The sequence below is a fragment of the Tarenaya hassleriana genome, unplaced genomic scaffold (genome assembly GCF_000463585.1).
Source record: "Tarenaya hassleriana unplaced genomic scaffold, ASM46358v1 Cleome250, whole genome shotgun sequence".
In the NCBI taxonomy this organism is placed as follows: Eukaryota; Viridiplantae; Streptophyta; class Magnoliopsida; order Brassicales; family Cleomaceae; genus Tarenaya; species Tarenaya hassleriana.
Window position 1 is genome coordinate 110,806 of NW_010965776.1, and position 6,820 is coordinate 117,625.

General features: G+C 36.6%; 1 pseudogene; it reads right to left on the bottom strand.

The window, feature by feature from the left end:
• The window catches only part of LOC104816703, a 7,628-nt pseudogene extending 3,485 nt beyond the window's left edge, over positions 1-4,143 (bottom strand).
• Positions 4,144-6,820: the final 2,677 nt, after the last annotated feature.

Below are 6,820 nucleotides of genomic sequence, written 5' to 3' on the forward strand. Positions count from 1 at the left end.
AGTCCGCGCGCTCTATTCTGACTCCGACGGAGTGGTTGGTCCGCCGCGGACCATTCCTTGTCCGGCGGACCAGCCCTGTTTTTTTTTCTTTTTCCTTTTCTTCATTCTTTCTCGGTCCTTTCCGCACGTGACGATCCTCGTGCCTCTCCCCGATATTGTACCATCACTTTTGGTGATTTCGTGATATCTCTATTTAATCATTCATTTTTAATAATTAAATATTCAAATCGGCTTTCGGGGTATTACAGATATGCCAAGTACACTTCGAAAAAAAATGACATGGGCATCCCTTGATACTCCTCTGTTGACTTAGTACTCCTGAATGATAATTAAAAAAAAGGAAAAGAAGGAATAGAAAAAGAAAAAAAAGTAGGGATTAAAAAAAAGGGAGAAAAAAAAGAAAAAGGAATAAAACGAAAAGGAGGAAAAGTTAATATGAGTAGATTGGAAAATTGAATCACTCGGGTCTAAGTTGAACCACATGCAGTCTATATGATGGTCTAAGGGCAGATGATATCCATGCATCATACTCCGCTGTAATTTACAATATTACAAGAGTATATCTCGGTGAGATAGTCTTGACTTAAATGGTGAAACTTGCATGCTCGGTTTCCACGTCCTAGAAGTTCAGGGGGAGAAAAGTCAGTGAAGTGTAGTTTGGTGAACACTAAGGTATTTCTGACTTAACTAATCAAGCCTTACGTTCTAATGATCTGATGAATGATGTTATTAGATTTAAAATTTGAAAGATCCTATTAATCTCGCATGTGTTTTCATTTGATTTTCAAAAATTAAACCTATTTGAGTTGAGTGGTGAAGTAATGACTCGGTTATTGGACAATGTGGAGCTGAAAAATCAGAGACTTGCAATAAATTCAGAGATGAGAAAGGAGGTGTCACTCATATTATCCTTCTGCGAGTGGTGTTTTTAAGTGTTGAACAGATAAATGGTGTGACAAGAAGTGCGAAAATCCTAGATCCAAGAGGTGCAAGAGGTCAAAATCCTGCAAGTCAAGTGTTATAATTCTCTTCTCACTCAAGATTTTAGATTATTTCATACATACACACAGGGGGAGAATGTGGAGATGATGATTCAGAAGTTGAAGAAAATATGGAGATGAGAACGTACAGGAAGAAAAGAAAAGACAAAGTCAAAGTGATCAGAGTTACTTCAAATTCAGAGACAAACTCGGCTAAGTAAAGTTGTGAAACTTACTTCGGAATCAACATCAAATATGTCTGAATAAGGTGTGAATCCTGATGCGATTAATGCGAAATTGTGCTGAATTGATAACTTTTTTATGTGTGTGTGCATGATCTGAAATAACCAAAAAGGGGGAGATTGTTAGTGCAATTATTTGCACATGTGTTTTTTGGTTGTTAAGTGGTTATTGCAGGTTCAACAAACTTGAGAGATTTCAGGAGAAGAATACGACGAGATAGAGCTCACGCAAATCTGAGGTACAACTGACGAGTTTCAGATAAAGTCAAAGACTAAGAGATTGAGATGGATTCAATGACAACCACTTGAAGAGAGATTTTAGGGAAAGCAATGTGAAGAGATAGAGCCAAGAAGTTTGGATTTGACTCCAAGAGATGAAGATAGAATCAAAGCTAAGAAGATTTGAGAAGATTTAAGATAGAGACAAGATCTTGGAGATAAAGTCAAATATTGAAGAGATAGAGATAAAGATAAGATCTTGGAGATAGAGATGAAATCGAAGAGAATCAAGGAGGAGTCTATCAAATCAATTCGTGGAGATTTAAGGCGAACTGGAGGAGCCTATATAAAGGAGAGCATATTAGTTCTCACAGAGAGCAAAGCATATTTGACTAAAAGAGTCTTTTTCTTGGTGAGTGATAACTCATTTTTGAGTGAGTGTGTGTCTGAGGAAGAGACTGATGGGCAAATCTCTTTCTTCTGGTGAGTGTTTGGGCGTGGATCTGAGGGGGAGACCTAATGGAAAAATCTTCGTTCCTTTGGTGAGCGTTTATGTTTGGTAAGGTTTTTTGATCGGTAGAATTCATTGTGAGAGTGAGTTGAAAATCAGGGGGAGTTTCATCTGAGGTTGAGTAGCTATAACAAAAAGTGAGTTGTACTTGACTTTTTCTCAAGTGAATAGAACTGGTTAGTTTTTCCTTTACTCTTTGAGGATCCGGTTTTTTCAGCTTCAATGCACTTTGCTCTTGGCCAAAGTCTCCTAACTATACCTTCCCATGAGTTTTTACCAAATTCTTTCTCAATAATGTCAGCTAGTTCCGAGTTTTCTCCCATCCCCCTAAGAATGTTAGAAGTTGTTGTTCTACATTTGATATCGGTAATCCACTCACTAATTTGACCAGTCCTTATGTTTGAGCATAACTCATGCCAATAATCTTCCAAGAACTTGATTGTTTTGAGGAATGTAGAAGCGAATGTTGCACCGATTCTGGCTATGTGATCTCGTTGGACCAACCCACATAGTAACTGGCAGTACATGCTTTGCTTAGTGTCTGAACATACAATAACCTCATACGGGCTTGCTTGAATTCGATTCCTGCAAATGTAAATATATCAATAAGTAACACTAGAAGGCGAAACCTCCTACCTAATCAATGGGAGATGTAAGCTTGATTACCAAAGAAGCAAATTATCCGAGTTTACGCTTTTCAAAACACTGGTTAAGAAGGTTCTGATCGGCAAGCCAAAGTCTGTTTTGCTTTCTCGGTTGATGAAATAAAACAAGATTGCTTTCCATTCGTAAAGACCTTCGATGTGTCTGTAAATTAAGTAAGATTAGCTTTTCGTATTTCCTTAAAAAAAAGGCATTTCTCATCAGAGCCAAGACTTACTTCTTCAAGAGAGACATAGACAGAGGTGCAAATATTTTCCTTCTATTCATCTCCTCGACTGTCATTGGAATCAATTTTGGCACACCTCCGGAAGTCCCCGAACTTGCAAAGGAACATATTTAATAACCTTTCTATATAAAGGGATATAATGTAAGCTTGTATAGACTGGTATAAAGTTCATGTATTAAATCTCATTCATGTAACAAGAAACTTTTTTACATGTAAAACATCGTTAGAAGGACTAATCTGTTTGGACATAACACCAATCTCAAATGAAGGGACAACTTTATAAGATATTGAAAATAGTAAATTATATATGAATCATTTGTGTGTGTTGAATATGTGACTAAAGATGCAAAAGAAAATTAGAAAGGATGTAGAAAGAAGTTGTTTAAAGCAGTTACAAGGAGCTGCAAAGGCCGAAAGTTATGGAAGGAGTTCTAAAATGGTTCCTATCGATTACTAATGGTTGCTCTATAAGAACAACATTGAAGACTGTAAAAAACTTACTGCATGCAGATGTATTTTCTGTACTCAATTTGGTCGGTTTCAAAGCATTGTTGACAGAAAACCGAATAGTGTATATAGGTGTGTTCACGTGTATTGCAACTTTTTGCAGGAAATGTAAAAGGTTCTTATAATTTTAACATACCTGGACATGAGTTCAGTGATGGGTTGTGAACAAATAATCTCAGAAGGTTCACTATTAGCGATACATTCGATATAAGACTTGAAATCTTCGTAGTAAATGACATGCACATTCTTCTTGAAGCTTTGGATATCAGATTCGCCATTGAGAAATCCCTTGAGATATTCGGTTTGGGCGTTCTGAGAAAGTATATTCTCCAACACATTCTTGAATTTGCTTGGCGTTTGTGGTGACATCTTCAAGAACAGCAAGGCAAGCTTCTTGGTTGATCGGGTCGAACTTCGGAAACATGGTTCATGTTCTTGTTTCCTGTGATAGTATTACATAATTCAAAAATTAAAATGAAAATGAAAATCTCTTTCAAAACATTCCGAAAAAACGCCCAAAAAAAAAACTCACCTTATTGCAAGAAACACGGGGCACCAAACAATTTCGAAATATTTCTTTCAGCAGAATCTGAGTTTTCCTTGATTCAGAGTTAGAACCAAACAACCTTGTACCATTGCATCCGTGTTTAAAAAAAAAATGTTGGTTCTTACATTGTTGTAAGATCTTTATAAAATAAGATCGAGCTTTGCAACCATCCATACACGTTCTTTTTGGCATTTATGGAGGTGATGGATTCATTCAGTGAATTCGAGGGAATAGAAAAGGCAGTGAAGAACATACCTCGGAGATGATCTGTCCCCTTGCTGCTTGTTGTCCTTCTGATTGTTTTATAGGTATTAGAAATGTTGTGTTTTCTTAATGAACATTTGCAAATTGGATTTCCAAAGCACAAGGCACGAAGGCGATATGCGTAATCGATGACGCATGTGGATGAGGATGAGGACGAGGATGAGGACGAACAAAAGAAAAGAGAGAAAAAGAAGAGAAAGTTGGTGCGTCTTTGACTCATTGTTTTGATAATATATTCGATTCAAAAGTAATACAGTATTGATAAAAATTATCAACCATCTTACTTTAAAAAAATTGTACTTTAAATTTATTATAAAAAGTAATAAACTATTAATTTTGAAATAAAAACCATCAAGTATATAATCTTTCATTTTATATTTTTATAAAAAATATCTATTATATTTTGGTAAAAAAGATATTAACTATCTAAATTATTCACAAAGATATTCTATTTTAAATTGTTCACAACGATATTAACTATCTAAATTATTCACAAAAATAAAATAAAAATTTTATAGTTACATAAATTTATCACAGTAATAGGATTTATATAAAATTTATAAACATCATTTTTTAAATATTAAATTTGTATACAAACTTGTTTAAAATTAAATATATTTTATTGATTGCAAATTTTATATTTAAAATTTTGTAATCTATTACTATTTAATATGTTGAACTTATCAATTTGTATTTTTATAAAAACTTTAATAATTAAAATATTATATAAATAGCGTATTATTTACATATAACACTAAAAAAACAAGGTAATTACGACAGAATTATCCATCGAACAATAAAACAAACTCCGTCGCAACAATTCCGTTTCGACGGATTACGATGACAACACATCCGCCAGTACAGGGCTGCCGCAAATTGGTTACGGTCGGTCTATCGTCGCCAAATGACGACGGAAAGCAAAAGTCGTACGTCATCGCCAAAATAACGACGGACGCTTATCTGTCGCTCAGCGTCATTATCTATGATTGTCACAATGTGCGACGGTTACATACATCGCACACCGTGACGACGGACATACCTCTTTCGCTTGGGCATCGATTTCGTGATTGCCGAAAGAAACGATGTATGTGTTTTCTGTTGCAAACTGTGACGGTCATTGATGACTCTTTCCATCGTTGAGGTCAGTGTATTTGCGACGGTAAATGATTGATTACGTCTGTCGCACATGTTAAATAATTAGTAAAAAAAATTAGATTATTAATTAGTTTAATAATTTATTTAAATATCTAAAAATTAAATATAAATAGAAAATAATATTAATTTTTTATTTATTATTCAAAACAAAACATATAATATTTATGTTCACAATTCAAAAATATTCATAATACAAAAAAAATCTCTATGGATCGGTGGGTGCTGTAATATCTCGATTTACGAATAAATTATTTAATTTAATTTCGGGAATAAAATAGAGTAAAACTTGTCTAAAATATAAGATGATTGACATAAACATCGAATCAATGGACAAGTGGAATTAAAACACGTCGAAAACATCGAAAAAACGAAGGAAAAATGGTATAGACCAATCGGTCTAGAGGTAGACCGATCAGTCCAGGGGAAAAGCGAAGAAAAAATGAAAAACGGGTCAAGGCCGATCGATCCAGAGTGCAGACCACGTTCATGAGCCAGACCGGACGGTCCGACACGTAGATCGGACGGTCTGAGAATTGGGGGAAAAATCGCCGAAAATTTTGACTTTCTTCCATTTTTGGTCACGATTTTCTCACGACACATCGATCCCACGCGCGAGCGAACGCCACCCAGATGCAGTGGACGACACCCTCTGGCCCTCCTATCCTTTCCCTAGCCCATATGGCGGTGTTAGACGTCGATTTAACCGGCTCCAACCGGTGAAGATTACCATTCTGCAACCTAGAAACCGGTTCTTCGAAGGGAGAAAAATAGAGAGATTCAGGGGGATTTGAGACGAAACAAGCTCGGAAAATCAAAGAGGAACATCCTTAGAGGCTTCTGGAAAGTTTCACGACCAGAGACGGCCCGTAGAACGCACACGAACTCGGATAAAAACGCACAGCACTTGAATCCGAGGTGAGTGGTTTTGAGTTGTGTTTGCGAGATTCAATTCTCATGATTTATGGTGTAGATTAGTGTTTCTACAAGAATTAAGGACCTAGGAATTTTATATAATGAGTGGGTAGCAATCAAAGTCGAATTCAGATCAAAATTGGGTAAAAAATGGCGAAAATCGGGTTGGATCTCGCGGGGAAGACGAAGTCCAAGTCCCAGACCGACCGGTCCAAGGCTGGACCGACCGGTCTGGGACACAGACAGAACGAATGGGTTGAACTGAGTTGGACCGACCGGTCCACCAGGTCCTAGACCGATCGGTCCAGGACTGGACCGACCGGTCTGGGTCACAGACAAAACAATCGGTCCGAAAATGACCTAAACCGACCGGTCCACGCCCAGACCGATCGGTCTGGGGGTAAAAATGGAGTTAAACCAATTAACACGCCTAGACCGAACAGTCTGTTCCTAGACTGACCGTTCCAAGCGAAAATAAAAAGTGAAAAATCTTAAAATGACTGGCTGCAACCCCAACTATAGGTTCAAATGGATCAAATTATAATAAGGTGTTAAGTTGTAATCAAATGAAAAATGATAAAACAAGTATGTTGA